The sequence below is a fragment of the Silene latifolia genome, chromosome 10 (assembly GCF_048544455.1).
Source record: "Silene latifolia isolate original U9 population chromosome 10, ASM4854445v1, whole genome shotgun sequence".
In the NCBI taxonomy this organism is placed as follows: Eukaryota; Viridiplantae; Streptophyta; class Magnoliopsida; order Caryophyllales; family Caryophyllaceae; genus Silene; species Silene latifolia.
The window spans coordinates 15,051,278-15,068,299 of record NC_133535.1 but is presented as its reverse complement, the minus strand read 5'-3'; the positions used below and the strand labels follow the sequence as shown (position 1 = coordinate 15,068,299).

Sequence of the window (17,022 nt, the reverse complement as noted above, 5' to 3'; positions counted from 1 at the left end):
TTGCATTAGGCTTGGGATTAGGAATGGGTTGGGAAGGCAATTTCCCGGAATCTCTAGCTTCAAGTCTCCCAAGAGCACTAGACATTTGCCCAAATTGATTTTCCAAGTTTTGAATGCTAGCCTTTGTCTCTTGTTGAAATTGCACTTGATTAGCTTGCATAGTAGCCACATTAGAAGTAAGAGCTCGAATCATGTCCTCCATAGACATGGATGGAGTGGAAGTTTGACCTTGAGAAGAGAATGAATTTGGACCTTGTGGTCTTGGAATGAACCTTGGTTTAGATTGACCAAATTGTTGTCCAAAATTTTGAGATGGACCTTGTTGACCAAATGACGAGCCTTGATTTTGTTGGCTTGGCGGTTGTAAGCCGCCCTGCGGATTCCCATATTGGAAACCGGGATGGTCTCTTCTCATAGGATTATAGTAAGGTTCAAACCTCTTTTGGGGTTGACCAAAAGCACCCGCGGCATTCACCTCCTCGGTCTCCTCTTGCATTTGTGGGCATTGATCGGTGACATGCCCATTAGATGAACAAATACCACAAGCGTGCACTTGTTGCTTGTTCCCCATGATCATCTCCCTCAATAAGGAAGTTAAATCTTCAACCTTGCTTTCCAAGGAAGGATTAGAGCTAGCCATGCTCACCCTTCTTGTTTTGGATCTCACACTAAATTGGCGTGTGCTTTCGGCAAGCTCACTCAACAACTCATTAGCTTCATCCGGATTTTTGTTGATGATGCCTCCACCACTAGCACCATGTACCATCCGTGCATCTTCCGGTGATAGTCCTCCAACAAAATAGAGGATGAGATCTTGGTCACTATACCCATGGTATGGGCAACTTGCACATAACTTCTTGAAACGCTCCCAATAGTCATAGAGTGTTTCATCATCCTTTTGCTCCACATTTGATATCTCCTTCTTAAGATGGGAAGATTTGGAGGCGGGGAAATACTTTTCAAGGAACGCCTTCTTCATTAGAGCCCAAGTGGTGATACTACCCGGTGGAAGGTAGTACAACCAATCACGAGCGGTGTCCTTGAGTGAGAACGGGAATGCTCTCAACTTGATTTGCTCTTCGGTGACGCCATTTGGTTTCATGCTAGTGCATACCACATGAAATTCCGACAAATGCTTATTTGGGTCCTCACCACTTAACCCATGGAATGCGGGTAGTAAGTGGATCAAGCCCGACTTCAATTCAAATGTGGTGCCTTCCGCCAAGGCCGGAAAAGTGATGCATAAAGGTTGTTGAGTGAGATCGGGAGCGGTGAGCTCTCTCAAGGTGCGGGTTTCTCTTGCCATTTTGATGTTTTCTTTCTCCTCCTTCTTGTCTTGATTGTCAAATTGAAGTTTTCGCATTATCTCTCTTCTAACACGAAAAAGAGTTCTCTCCAATTCTGGATCAAAATCCAACAGTTTCTTGTTAGTAGAACGGGTGTTCGGCATAAACCAAACACTTAAAATAAAATTGAGAAATAAATAAACAATTGCACAAAATAAACAAACAATAGCCTTTCCCCGGCAACGGCGCCAAAATTTGGCTAGACTTGTCGCGAGTCTCCAAATTAGTATTTTTATCCACTACAAACTCAAACTAGTAGCAAGTGTAAGTAGGGGTCGATCCCACGAGGAAGGTGTTTGTGTTGATTTAATGTGTGCAAAAGTTAAGTAACCAAATGGGGGGTTTTGATATGTTGATGGATTTAAGTCTACTAAAGTAATAATCTAATGCAATGAAATGTAAAAGCAATATAAATAATTGAATGTGTAAACAAATATGAGAATAATTCTTGGACCAAGTAATTTCCACCAACTAGTTATGAATTGATCATTGACTCTTCTAATCTATTTCATTATTGAAAACTTTGCTATGAAGTTGCCGACTTCTAATTCCACATAATATTAGTTATTAGCTACAAGCGTAAACAAATAACCCTTACAATGTTGTCAATTTAGTCAAGCGCTTAATCGTATCAAAATTGTAGAATATAGCGATGGAATTTAGCAAAGATGAATAAATGAAGAATACAAGCGATGCTCCACTTTGATTCATACAAGCTTAATCATTTATAACTCAACAATGATGAATTAGCATACTACTTGATGAATTATAATTGCTACAACGGAATAAGTAAACAAACAAAAGATTCATTCACCTAATCTAGCAATGGTTAATTAAATAATAACAACTAGTTGATCATTCTAGATGTATAATTAACAAACCAACAATAATCCAAATTAAACTTGATATTCAAACAATGAAATAGAAATAGAATAAGAGTCTTACAATTCAATAACTAAATTGGCTTCAAGAACTTGTTCCAAGATGTAGAACTTAGCCCTCCATACAAATAATAAAAACGAACTTGAAATTGGAAATTGTTTATGTATTCTAATGATTAAAAGGTAGAGAAAGTATGTAAAAGTATATGGAATTGATCAACAACATCTCCTTATATAGGTCTTCAAAGAGCATCCTCATAAAGTCTCATAAAGTATGAGCATAATTGCCAAAATAAAGGAGAATTAAGGACTTGTTGGAATCCAATGCGGAATCCAATGCTCAGCCACTCCAAGTGGCATTTTGCCACTCCAAGTGGCTAGAAGTTCAAGAGTCTTTGTTTTGCCACTCCAAGTGGCATTTTGCCACTCCGAGTGGCACTTCCTTGTGATGCTTCCTTGCTTTGACCTTAGTCTTTGGGCTTTGACTCGCTTTAAAATCCACACTCACATGACATCTTTAGCCCAATACCAACCTCTAAAGAAGCCCTCTCCATACATAACAATAAATCAATCCAATTATCCCATAAAAACACACAAGTCATAACCAACCCAACATAAGAGACATATGCAACAAAATCCACTAAAATGCTTCTCAACCTATCAATTAACCATCAAAATAACTTTTATTGACCCATACTAAACTAGACTAATCATACCTGATCTTTCTGAATCTCGTTGACCGATACTTCCTTCTCATGTATTGCCAAGGTAGTAGCGGCCTCTTGACCAATCTGTTGTACCTTATTATTACCCCCTTTATAAATGACATCCTCCATCATCTTCACTTCTTTTTCGGAAAGCTTACCTCCAGCATTCAGCTTTAGTAGTACGGATGCCATTAAATGAAGCTGCTTGCCAAGAATGTAATGTGTCAGCAATTTTTATCCCAACAATAACATGTGAATTGAACTTAAATGAAAATAATAGAATAAATGTTACCATGTCAGCCTTCTCAGACTTAGTCTTCCTTTTCTTCTTTATCTGGGCAGTTTTCCCATAATATTTCGTTACTCCAACCTGTAACGGGACGCCCCTCAAACGACCTGGATGTTCGGGTCGGCCGATCGCTCTAGCAAGAACGTCATTACGACCACTGGGAGTGAATTTCCCTTCTTCTACCTCTTTCAATACGTTGTCCTATAATATATTAAATAAACTTCAAATTATATTTGTGACTAAAATAATAAAGTTAGTAATGAACTCGTCTTAATAAAATAATGCTTACTATGTTGGCCAAAACTTCCTCATCATATTTGTCACGCGACGACCGGGATCCTTTAGGCGTGTGCCCTTCTTTATAAGTTACATGCCGATCCACCTCTTTCACTCCCTTTGCCACCTACACATTAACATGGTAACATTTATACACGTAAATGTGTATCAATGCAAGTCCAAGTGTGATTAAAAAAATAAAGTCTCACAGGGGAATAATGCATGCTACTTACGAGGTTCTCTTCTATCTTTCTCAGAACCGCCTCGAGAACCATACCATTTCCCCTTCTTGCATGAAATGTTAGCACGATTTCTTCTGCTAACGGCCTTCAAATAATTATATAAAAGCGCAAGTAGATGAGATAATAAAAAGATTATATAAAGGACTCATTAATTAAAAAAATGATAGGTAAATCGTTAAAAGGCGAGGATATTTAACCTGAAACTTCTCAGTAGTTCTCATCTTCTTGAAAAGATCCCATTGTTCCTGCTTGATGGTAGGACACTTGTTTTCCGGTGGGCTCTTACGCATCTCCCCCGTTGCCTTGTCCACATACAACCAATCCCTAGCAACGTCACACCTCCACCGCTCGTGGACATCCGCCGCCTTATGCATTAAATACGGATCATGGCTTTCATCGGGTATAATAAAGCCTTCCTTTACACGAGCCAAGTATAACTCCGCCAATTTTGGATTCAAACTTATAAAATCATCTAAATGGATAGGCACAAACTGTCTTGTGCAAGTACCAATCCAACTGGAGAAAAGACCCGCATTTGGACCAGTAGGGAAACCCATCTCACTCCATGTTATTTTGAACGACTGTTTAGCGGCTATAGCTGCAAGGACTTTCTGGCACTTCGTAGCACCCCTCTCACCAGGCTTATTATCACCAGGCTTATTATTCTTTTGACTTCTTTTACGTTTTTCACCCATGATAATCCTAAAACCCAAATATGAATGATATAGGAAATGAACAACTTAACAACGTACATGCAGAGTATTACCTAAAACCCTAAACCCTAATAGGAATGAAAATTTAAAACAACAGATTGAGCTTCTAAAATCCTAAACCCTAATAAGAGGAGTGAAGTAGATTATGCGGGGTGATAAAGATAACAAAGAAGACGAAAAACAAACAAATGCATGAAAAAGAAACAAGATGATCGTCTTAAAACCCTAATGACGAAACACAAAATTAAAGTGAACATACCTGATGATGATGATGATAATGATAAAGAGAACGAGCAGGATGATAAGGGAAGGCAACGAAATCTGGGCGTCAGAAATTGGGCGCCGGCAACGAGAATGTAGAAAGCGAGGAAGAGAGAAGAATTAACTCAGGATACCAACGGTTGAACTAATGTTATGTGTGTTTATGTATGGCATGCTGTATGGGTTTCTAAATTAGTTTTTTATTAAGACAAACTTTTGACAACGGGTGTTCAAAGCCGAACCGTTGTTATATGTTAATAACAACGAGTCAATAAAAGTCAACCGTTGTCAAAAGTTTATTACAACGGTTAAAATATACCCTGTAATATATTTTCACCAAATTTGCGCCAAAATGAAATATGTCAAAAAAATCATTGACAACGGGTAGAGGTACTACACCCGTTGTTGAAAGTATTAACAACGGGCAATTTAAATATAACCGTTGTTATTGTTGAACCTTTTTTTTTTTTTTTTAAATTACTGTAATTCCAATACAGTCCAAACCTGTAACACATATACTGCAACATTATTCAGCAATTTCAACACCAGCATCCACATCTAATAATAAGATCAAGAAAATAAGACAACACCAGCATGCATGCATACTGCATATCTAAGCTACAGGATTTACCATACCATGCAAATTTGGGAATTTTTATTTAACAATATAATGACCATTTACCAATAAATTAAACCATCAAATTATTGGTCTGAAAATGACTCAAAATGTTGGTCGTCCATATCACTGTGTCCTGATGAACTATCTCAGGATCGGGGACGTTTCTTGGATGTCATAGTTTCTTCGTTAACCCAAATACCTTCACCATGGTTATCACGCATATAGATGCTTTCAGTGTCCTCATGATCAGTGTCAACATCATCGAAATAAGATACAGTGGTAGACTGATCCATTCCCTCAAAAATGACATCCTGATCATCATCACCATTATCGGATGGACTACTCCTTCTACTCCTTATAGACAGTACAACAGACCACTTCTTATCCATAGGATCGGTGACATAAAACACTTGTTTAGCTTGGGATGCCATTATGAAAGGATCGTCCTTATTATTGCCAACCTTACCCAGATTGACCAACGTAAATCCCATCTTATCCTTTCGGACACAATGGATGTTGTTATCAACCCAGTTACATCGAAACAAAGGCATTGTGAAATCAATGTAATCTAGTACCAATATTTCTTGAATAACACCATAATAAAGGCATTTTCCCCAAATAGGCTTTTTATCTTTTGAAGTAGCAAAGTGCATTGCCTCAAATTCAGAACTCACACCACTATGTTGCATTGTGCTCAAATCATCTTGCTCGCGGGTGTAAAAAGTATATCCATTAATGGCAAAACTGTTGTAAAAGGTGACCCTGGCATTTGGACCTAAACCAAGACGTAGTAACCTAGGAGAGATGTCATCACCAGTTTGATCAATACACTGTAAGACAATATTCCTAAACCACTTTGGAAACGTCTTCGTATGCTCGTTCGCAATCCACTTCTCGGTCTTGTTTTGGTGATCGTATTTGAGTTCATCTTTGTGTTGTTGAATATAAGGTTGCACCTCGCGGGTGTAAAAAGTATATCCATTAATGGTAAAACTGTTGTAAAAGGTGACCCTGGCATTTGGACCTAAACCAAGACGTAGTAACCTAGGAGAGATGTCATCACCAATTTGATCAGTACACTGTAAGACCATATTCCTAAACCACTCTGGAAACGTCTTCGTATGCTCGTTCGCAATCCACTTCTCGGTCTTGTTTTGGTGATCGTATTTGAGCTCATCTTTGTGTTGTTGAATATAAGGTTGCACCTCATCTTCGTTGTTTAGCACATACATGTGTGCTAAATGCAACATTTCACGTGTCACAATTTTTTCAACCCGACCCCTAATACCTTTTTCGGTCATCCAGTCACTATGACGATTCTTAGGAACGCCAATCAACTCCTCAGGGGAGAGATGAGCGTAACAATATGAAAGAGCTTCGTCTAAAATAGCGCGTTCAGCAATACAACCTTCCGGACGATACCGATTAGATGTATAGTCCTTGTAGACTTTCATCAATCTTTCGAAAGGATACTGGTATCTCAAGTACACGGGCCCAAGGTACAAAATCTCCCTAACCAAGTGAATGGTCAGATGAATCATGATAGTGAAGAAAGAGGGTGGAAAATACATTTCCAATTGACAAAGAGAGGTTACAACGAGATCCCGCAATGAATCGCGTCATCGGGATCGATGACTTCTCGCATATGGTGGAAGAAGAGACAGAATCTAGTTATAGCATATCTTACCTTTTCGGGTAAAATGGAACGAATAGCCACAGGTAGTAATTGTTGCATCAAAGTGTGACAATCATGTGACTTTAACCCGGTGAGTTTTAGGTCTTGCATCGACACTAGGCTTTTGATGTTCGACGAATAACCATGTGGCACTTTAATTCCATTCAAGCATGCACAGAACTCTTTTCTCTCATTCCGTGAAAGGGTAAAAGCTGCTGGCGGTAAAAATGTACGATTACCTCTCTTCTGTGGTGCCAACTCTAGCCTAATACCCATCATTTTCATATCTTCCCTAGCTGCGGCGTTATCTTTTGTTTTACCAGGAACATTCAGAAGGGTATTGATAATATTATCACAGACATTTTTCTCAATGTGCATGAAATCGAGGCAATGCGACCTCCAGTCAGGCCAATATGGAAGTTTATCAAAAAAATATGGACCTTTTCTTATACCCACGAGTAGACAATTTAGAGCCGCTCTTCTTCCCATAATCTATCTCAATATGCTTTACTTTCTGATAAACTTCATGCCCACTCAAAATTCTAGGAGGTTGACGAAGTTCTTGTCTTCCATTGAATGCTTTCAGCATCTTGCGATAACAATGCTCATGATACAAGAACCTCCTATTTCCCATATACACATACTTACGAGAAGACTTCAAGTATTCGGACTCGATATCCTCCCCACACAATGGACAAGCCTCTTTCCGATGAACTGTGTGCCTTAAAGGTCGCCATAAGTCGGATAGTCGGTTATTGTACACAATAACATCGCTCTCAAATTGAAAGTTTCGTTCTTATATGCATCAAATACTTCTATCCCACTATCCCACAACAATCGCAAATCATCTAGAAGAGGTTCCAAATATACATCTATATCATTTCCAGGTTGTTTAGGGCCGGAAGTTAACAACGACAACATCAAATACTTTCTTTTCATGCACACATATGGAGGTAAGTTATAAATAGCCAACACTACTGGCCAAGTACTATGTTGGCTACTCATGTTTCCGTGTGGGTTCATTCCATCAGTGGACAGCGCTAGACGTAAGTTTCTAAGTTCATTGCCGAACTCGGGATACTTAGCGTCGAACGATTTCCATTGCTTACTATCTGCCGGGTGTCTTAGCTTTCCATCATTTATTCTTCCTGTTTCATGCCAAGTTAACATTTTTGCATCATCGGGATTCGCATAAATCCTTATGACTCTTGGTATCAATGGAAAATACCACAACACCTTAGCCGGGATCCCTTCCTTATCCTTATAACGCCACTCCAAACATTTAGAGCAATTGGTTAAGTTTTGATATAATTTCCGATACAATATGCAATCATTTGGACATGCATGTATTTTCTCATATTTCATACCCACTCCTCTTATTAGTTTTTTCGCCTCATATGTCTTAACAGGTAGAACATTACCATCAGGAAGCAACTCCTTTATCAAGGCTAAAAAACTAGTGAAACACGTGTCACTCACCCCATTTGCCCCCTTGATATTATACAACTTCACCACAGCCGACATTTTTGTGAACTTACAACCAGGATACAGAGGTGCTTCAGACTCACACAACTTCTCATACATGTTGTTAAGGTCATCCCAATTACTAGTGTCATCACCTACATCTTCAAAAGCAATGGACTCATCATCATTCTCTTCATTGTCTATAGACCCAACATTCAACTTCTCTACTTCCAACTCTTCCAACTCAAAAAACTCGGCAAACTCAGGATCATCAGTTAGCCTTTCGTGTACCTCAACATCATCTTCTTCAGAGTTATTCTCTTCCTCTAATGATTCCCCATGAAAAATCCAAAGTGTATAGGATCGACTAAATCTCCACTTTTCTAGGTGTATTTTAACGTCCGGAAAAGCCATATAGCTAATATTAACACATCTTTCACAAGGACATGCAATACTAGAAGAACCTTTCAAATTGTTCGAAACGAATTCATAAAATTCAGCTAAACCATCCTTGTAAGTGCGGTCACTCATATTTGCATCAATCATCCAAGTTCGAGTCATTATTCTACATTCGTAATAATAGGCAACTAATTCAGAAAATACAATAATAGGCAAACAAATAAACGAAATTCAGGAAAGCAATTAAGCTAAATTATCAACAAATTAGATAATAACCCAAAAAATCCTATATCTAGTTATAAGCGTTGCTAAGAAACATATATATACCTGATTGATAAACACGATGAGGGAGAGAAGATGTGACAACAGTGACGGAGATAAAGACAGAGAGACGATCAGGGAGGAATGGAGGATGATATAGTAGCAGTATTAGCTTGTGTTTGTGTTTGTAGCGTATAGCAGAATAAAGCAATATGTTGTTCTTAAGATTTTCATAATATTAATAACAACGGTTATTGAGTCTACAACCGTTGTTAAAACGTATTAAAAACGGGTTCTAATATAACCGTTGTGATTACTTTTCACTAATTTGGCGCCAAACCATTAACAACGGTTAAATTTTAACCGTTGTTATTAGTTTTCTCAATAACAACGGTTGTTTAAGTATGACCCGTTGTTAAAACCAATAACAACGGTTAACAACACATAACCGTTGTAATTAAGTTTGGTAAAATTCGCGGAATCAATTCTACAACGTGTTTTGATGATTTTCGTAAATAAGCGTTGTTAAAGGGCCGTTGTGGTTGCCTGTATTTGTAGTAGTGATTGCAGGCCAATTGTAGATGGCCCTGTGTCTAATTTTAATTTTAACTATTCATACGCTAACCACCATAATAGTATGCATCTTGCTCACCAAATCTAGGCGGGGCATATGCCCCGCGCAAAAGGTAAAACACCATAAATGCAACTCACAGAACAAATTCAGGAAAGATGAGCTTCTAGCCACGAAGGAAAATGTTGCCGAGCAGTCTCGAAAAAGGGACGGCCGCCGATGTGGTGACATGAAGATTGCGGCCATTTTCATGGCAAAGAAGTTAAATAGCGAATGCGGTGACCGTAAAGCTCCCGGCTAAACATTACCCGGAAAAGGCAGCCGGAAAAGGTGACATAAGAATGAACGGTAACAGTAGGGTAAACAACAAGCCAGGGCAGATAAGGCACGGTCAATGAACAACGCCGACAAGATCTAGCCCGAAAAAGGTGGCCGGAGAAGGTGACATAATAATGACGGACGATGACAGCAAATTAATAGGCACCGCCCGAGGCTGAGTTGGGGTGATAATAATTGGTAAGAGGCCTTTGTTTAGAAGCAAGAAAAGAAAATGCAAGACCCAATTACGTAGCCCAAGCCGCACACGGAGACAAAAAAAAGTTCAACTATTCATCCGACAATTTTGCCAAAAAAACACAACCTTAAGAGCACCCACAACGGGGCTTTTACCGATTCTCGTAAGAATGAGTGAATAGAAAAAGGACCATATAATGAAATAAATAAACTATTATAAAGGAGAAAGAGAAAAGATGAGAAAGGGTGAGAATTTTCGGGGGACAGAAAATGGGTGAAGAGAGAAAAAGAGGGTATGTGGGGCCCGTTTGCTTCTTACTTTGCATTAGTTTTCTGGTGGGTAGGGCCTTTGTACAATTATTTTATATTATAATATTAATATTATGTATGAGAGAGAAGGAAAGTTGAGTAATTGTTGATTTGAGTAAGATTTTTGAAGTTTTTTGATAAATTTTGATGGTGGGTGGAAAGTTGAGGTGGACGAGAGAGAAGGTGAAAAAGTGTAAGATGAAAATTGGTGAAATTTCACGATTGCGGATGCTCTAATAAGACCATCCCCAAGCAGTGGTCGCGCTAACTAGGTCGCGACCCGATTTTACTCTTAATCCCACCTTATTAACCTTGACCCATTTTCACTCTCCCAAACAGAAGGTCGCGACCTAGGCCATCAACCCAATCATTATCCACTTTACAATATTCTCAATCATTGTTTTTTTTATTGTTTTATAATTGTTGAACCAATAAGAAATTGACACATAGAAGGTCAATAAAACATCTCTTTTGACCAACCTTGGTCACAAATTGACCATTTCTTGTTTTTGGTCACGAATTAACCACCTCTGGTCACACATTAACAATACTAATTACTTGATTAACCATGACCAAGCAAGGTCATGACCAAGCAATTGACCTTGCTTGGGATGGTCTAAGTCCCCTTGCACACTTTTATATAAGGGGGATTATTAGAGTGTTATATGGTACTAGTAGAGTGTCTTAGAACACTCTATCAATCTTCCTAAATATCTTATAGAATAGAATATTATGATACCTCATAATATTCACCTAATCAATATATTATTCTAATATATCTCTAATAGTCCAAGATAGAATCCTAGCCCAATGCAGATAACAGATACGGTATCATTTAGGTTTCAGGGGCAACGCCCATAAGCCCCCACCAGGGCGTTTCGCCCCGTCATTGTCGTTTGAAGCGGCAACTACGACGACTAACCGTTTCAAGGCACATATCCAACAAATTTTGACAGCTTCCATAGATGCCTTGCGAAAATCTTTCATGATCCGTCTTAAGTCCGAATTTGCAATGATTTTATAGTCTTAAAATTACATCATATTAACCAAGTGGTGTTAGTCCAGTGGTAGCCGAGTTAAACCTTGAAGCTTGTAGAAATGCAGGAGTTGAGAGGTCCCGGGTTCGACTACCAGTTGGGGCGATGATCACTTGACCACTGCAACCCCCGAAGGGGTGGCTTACATGGTCCATGTGGTGGTGCGGAAATGCATGGGCCCGGGGGACTCAACCCCTCGTCATCAAAAAAAAAAAAAAAATTACATCATATTATATCCATTTTCTTTACTCGTACAATGGTGTTCGGCTAGAAATACGTGCAATCCACTAATGGCCCTCGTTTAAGTCAACGTGTATAGCTTTGAAGTCTTTGTGTTCTTTCATTCATATATTAGTTTGACGAACTAGATCATAATTCTCGTCTCATTTCGCTTCAGAAAACTGGTATTCTGTCTTAATAACTAGCTTAAATACCGTAATAAGCTTGTGTAAATGTGTGAAACTTTTTTATTTAAGCCATTGTTGTGATTAAGGATCAAAGCTCATTAACGATGTAAATATGTAATTTTTGTTTGTTTTGCGTGTAGGAAAATGCTGAATTTTCGCGCATGTTTCTCGCTGCACTGGAATAAGGGTACGTAATTGTACTCTATTTTTGCACTTTTATTTTGATTGTAAGAAAAAAATAAGCTGGCAAAAACGAGTACTAAATAGCGATTGTTTGGTTTGTTATATGAATTATAAAGTCTAGAAAATTTTATATTTCATGATCGTCTATTTATTAATCCGTACATTTGAAAAATCTTGTTCGATTGAGCTTCAGGGTGTGTTTGGATTGAGGGATTTGGAGGGAAAAGAAAGGAAGAGTAAGGGATTTAAAAACCCTGGTTTGGGTAGCAAATGAGGATGGAGGGAAATGGAGGGGGAGAGATTTGTAAGGATCTAATTTCCCTCCTCCAAGTCTAATCAAAATTTCTCCACAATAGACAAGATTTGGAGGGAAATTATATCCAAACATCCACACGACATTCCCCCTACCTTCCCTTCTTTCCCTTTCCCTTCCCTCATTACCCCTCCCCTCGCTTTCCCTCCACTTTTGCTATCCAAACACCCTAAAAGATAAAATTGGTGTACCAATTCCCACTCATAGAACTGTTCTATTAGAACATGTTTTCACATTCATGGAAATTGCAGTTATTCAAAATGAGTGTGAAAAATCATTCTATTGCTACCGTGGGAGATTTAGACTTTAGAGGCACTTGTGTAATGTTATTGTTGACTTGTTGCCACTTTATAAAGTCGACCGTACTCCATGATTTTTACAAGTCTTGGTAAACCATTATAGAAGTAGCGTATGCGATGTAATAACGATTGATATTGATGCAATGTATAAGATTATATTATTCCCAATTGTGTTTTCAATACAATATTCACAAGGTATATATATATGAAACTGGATCTTAGCTATTTACGGGAAGAATTATTCAACAGCTATATTATTTACAACATATGGTAAGAGCGGATTTCTTGCGATATTTGCCGAGCTGGGAGAATATAGGCAACGGCTATATTGGGGTTGTTGAGCAACGTTTATGATAACGTCTATTACCCCCCTTCAAGTTGGAGCGTGGGGATTCGAAACGCCCAACTTGGATAGGAGATCATCGAACGAAGTACGGCCCAAAGCTTTCGTAAAGATATCAGCGAGTTGTGCTTTTGTGTGGACATGTTTGGTAGTGATGACCCCTTTTTGTATTTCATCCCTTATGAAATGGCAATCAACTTCAATGTGTTTGGTACGTTCATGAAAAACGGGGTTGCGAGCAATATGCATAGCTGATTCACTGTCACAATGTAGCTCAATGGGAGTGTTGTGTGGTATACCAAGTGAGGTGAGTAAGCCTTTAAGCCAAATTAATTCTCGTGTAGTGTATGCCATGGCTCGATATTCAGCTTCAGCGGAAGATGTGGAGACCGTTGTTTGCTTCTTGGTTTTCCATGAGATGGGAGAAGAACCAAGAAAAACGATGTAGGCGGATAAAGATCGCCGACTTGTCGGGCAGCTAGCATAGTCGGCATCACAATATGCGTGGAGACGAAGATCACACTTAGACTGGAGGAAGATACCCTGACCCGGGGAGTTCTTTAAGTACCTTACTACTTGTAGGGCGGCATTCCAATGATCTTTGGTTGGGGCGTGCATGAATTGAGCCAAAATATGAACCGAGTAGACGAGCTCTGGTCGAGTAATGGATAAGTATACTAGGCGACCCACAAGCCGACGATAAGGTTGTGGATCACGAAGGAGGTCGGCCGTAGATAGGGCGAGACTATGATGGGGCTCCATTGGGATGGATGCTGGTTTAGACCCAAGTAATCCGGTTTCGGTGAGAATGTCGAGAGCATATTTCCTTTGAGAGACAAAGATTCCTGTGTTGTTGCGGGCGATCTCGAGGCCGAGAAAGTACTTTAGTACACCCAGATCCTTCATGTGGAAACATGAGCTTAGGTAATCTTTGAACTTGGAGATCATATCGGAATTGTTACCGCAGATAACAAGATCATCAACGTATACCAAAATATGCACTTCAGTGGTGGCATTGATAATTGAGAAAAGAGAATTATCATAGGGACATTGCTTAAAACCATAGGCAATGAGAGCGGAAGCAAGTTTAGCGTACCAACAACGGGGGGCTTGCTTGAGCCCATAGAGTGATTTGCGAAGGCGACATACCCGGCCATCAGTTGAGGGATGAAAGCCGGGAGGTGGTTTCATGTACACTTCTTCTTGAAGATCCCCATGAAGAAAAGCATTGTGAACATCCATTTGGTGTAAACTCCAATTTTTTGCTGCGGCGATGGCGAGAAGGGTGCGAACGGTCACAAGTTTAACAGTTGGAGCAAACGTTTCATTGTAGTCGACTCCTTCGACTTGGCGATTGCCCATGACAACTAACCGAGCTTTGTATCGCTCAATTGTACCATCTGCATTGTATTTTATTTTGTATACCCATTTTGAACCAATAGCTTTCTTGGACGGGGGTAGGTCCTCGAGAGTCCAAGTATTGTTTTTTTCGAGGGCTTCAATTTCGAGACGCATAGCATCCTTACATTCGGGTACCTGCATAGCTTCTTTAAAACAACTAGGCTCGTGATTGTTAGTCACGGCCGATAAAAAAAGTTTGTGGTTAGGAGAAAACTTAGCATAATTAATATAATGAGAAATGGGAAATTGTGTACCTGAAGACGATGATAGGGAGGTAGTCAGAAAATGAGACGAGGGGCGAATGGACGGGCAATCAAAATCTTTGAGGTTTGAGTTGGGTTTCTTCTGGCGGTGGCCACGACCCATGTCAGACGGGACATCGGAATGAACTGAGCTGGGTGGAACCGTGGTGGATGGAGGTGTGTTGGTGTGGGAATGCGTTGTGGCTGTCGGGACCGAGCTAGAAGATGGTGTTGTGCTAGGAGTGACTATAGGTGCCGAAGTGAGTGGTAAAGTAGATGACGATGTAGGAGTAGTGGGTTGGGGTAAATTAAAGAGAACAACTTGGTCTATTGGGGTTAAAGAGTCGTGCAAAAAAGAATTAGAAATGTCACTCTCGTCATGAATATTGAGAGTTTTATACGGAAATTCATGTTCTATAAAAACCACGTCGCGGGACTCAAAATAAGACCCATTATCTAAGTCATAAACGCGCCATCCTTTTTTTACCAAATGGGTAACCCACAAAAATGCATTTTCTACTCCGAGAAGCAAATTTGTCTCGAGTACGATTGAGACTTTTCGCGTAGCAAAGACAGCCGAAAATACGAAGATTTTCCATAGGCGGAGGTTTGTTAAAAAGCATTTCGTATGGAGTTTTTCCGTTAAGAAGAGGTGTCGGAGTACGGTTCATTAAATGGACTGCAGCTAGGACACATTCTCCCCAAAATAAAATAGGTAAACTGGCTTGGAACAAGAGAGCATGAGCAACATTTAAAATATGTCGATGTTTACGTTCGACCCGACCATTTTGTTGGGGTGTGTCAACATTAGAGGTTTGAAAAATAACCCCATTTGTATTGAAAAAATTTGTAAGAGGTTTAAATTCGGTACCATTATCGCTATGGAAAATTTTGATCTTCTTATTAAATTGACGTTCAACCATAGCGAAAAAATTTAATAAAGTTTGTTGGACGGCGCTTTTATGACGAAGTAAATAGACCCAAGTAGACCGTGAAAAATCGTCAACGATTGTTAAAAAATATTGAGACCCACACGAGCCATTTGGAGAATACTGGCCCCATAAATCACAATGTATTAAATCGAAAATTGAGTTTGCTTTATTCGAACTTAAAGAAAAAGGTGCACGCGTTTGTTTTGCGCGGAGACAAATATCACAAGTCTTACTTTGAAAATGAGATTTAGAACGAGAGTTGGTAGAAATAAAAGGTAAATAAGTAGAAATATTCGAAGATGGATGCCCCAACCTTCGATGCCATAATTCAACGGAATCGATCGAACCCACCGCACATGCTCTAGCCTTTTCGTCTCGAATGCCCGTCAAATAGTAGAGCCCCTCATGTTGCTCACCCGCCCCAATCACCGTCTTCGAGGAACGGTCCTGTATAAGACAAAGTTTGTGAGAAAATGGGATGGTGAGCGTATTATCAAGAAGAAGGCTAGAGACAGATATTAAATGACATTGTAAATTAGCGGCATATAGGACATTTTTTAGAACAAGACGGGATGACAATCTTATGTCTCCTGATTGTGTGGCGAGCGTAACATCGCCATTGGGCAGCCCTACAGATAAGGCCGGTATAGTACGAATATTAAAAAAAATGAGATAGACAACCTGACATATGATGTGAGGCTCCCGTGTCAATAATCCACGAAGATAAAGGAATAGATGAAACATTACCATGAAGACGGTCAGACGAGTTTCCTTGATGGTGCTGCAGCAGGCGACTTAGCTCAGCAATTTCCATGGGATTGAGTGAATTAAGATCAATGTTGTCTAATTTTGATAGTGAAGAAGACCCGGTAGCAGCATTATTTGCAGGAGATTGTGACGGAACCTGTCCTGACACCGCATTCGCTCGTGGTGCAGGGACATTATTAGACTGTCGGGGTCGGTCAGATTGACCCCTGCTACGAGCATCCGCTCCAGAAATCAGATTACTGATATCCGTAGCCTGAGAATTAATGGAAAACCTGTTTCGGGGTCGATTTCCCCACCGATCGGGAAATTTTCCCGTAACATGAAAACAGTATTGAAGCGAATGACCTGGTTTTTGACACGCAATACAGAAATATTTCGAGGTAGTTGTACTTGTAGACGAGTCAGTACTGGTACTGCGATTCCGATTATCACGCCCCCCCCCCCCCCCGAGTTTCGTGAATTATGATATGCTTGAGTAGCAAAAGCCATTACATCAGGTTTGGGTTCAGCGGGATTATGGGACAAACTACGAACCCCTTCTTCTTGCAACAGACGGTTATAAATTAAATCA

The 17,022-nt window shown here is 39.7% G+C and overlaps 1 non-coding gene across 1 annotated transcript; it reads left to right on the top strand.

Moving 5' to 3' along the window:
- Nucleotides 1-824: 824 nt before the first annotated feature.
- LOC141609591 (small nucleolar RNA R71) lies at nt 825-931 on the top strand. The gene has a single exon (XR_012527517.1). It is a non-coding gene; the product is annotated as a small nucleolar RNA R71 (small nucleolar RNA).
- Nucleotides 932-17,022: the final 16,091 nt, after the last annotated feature.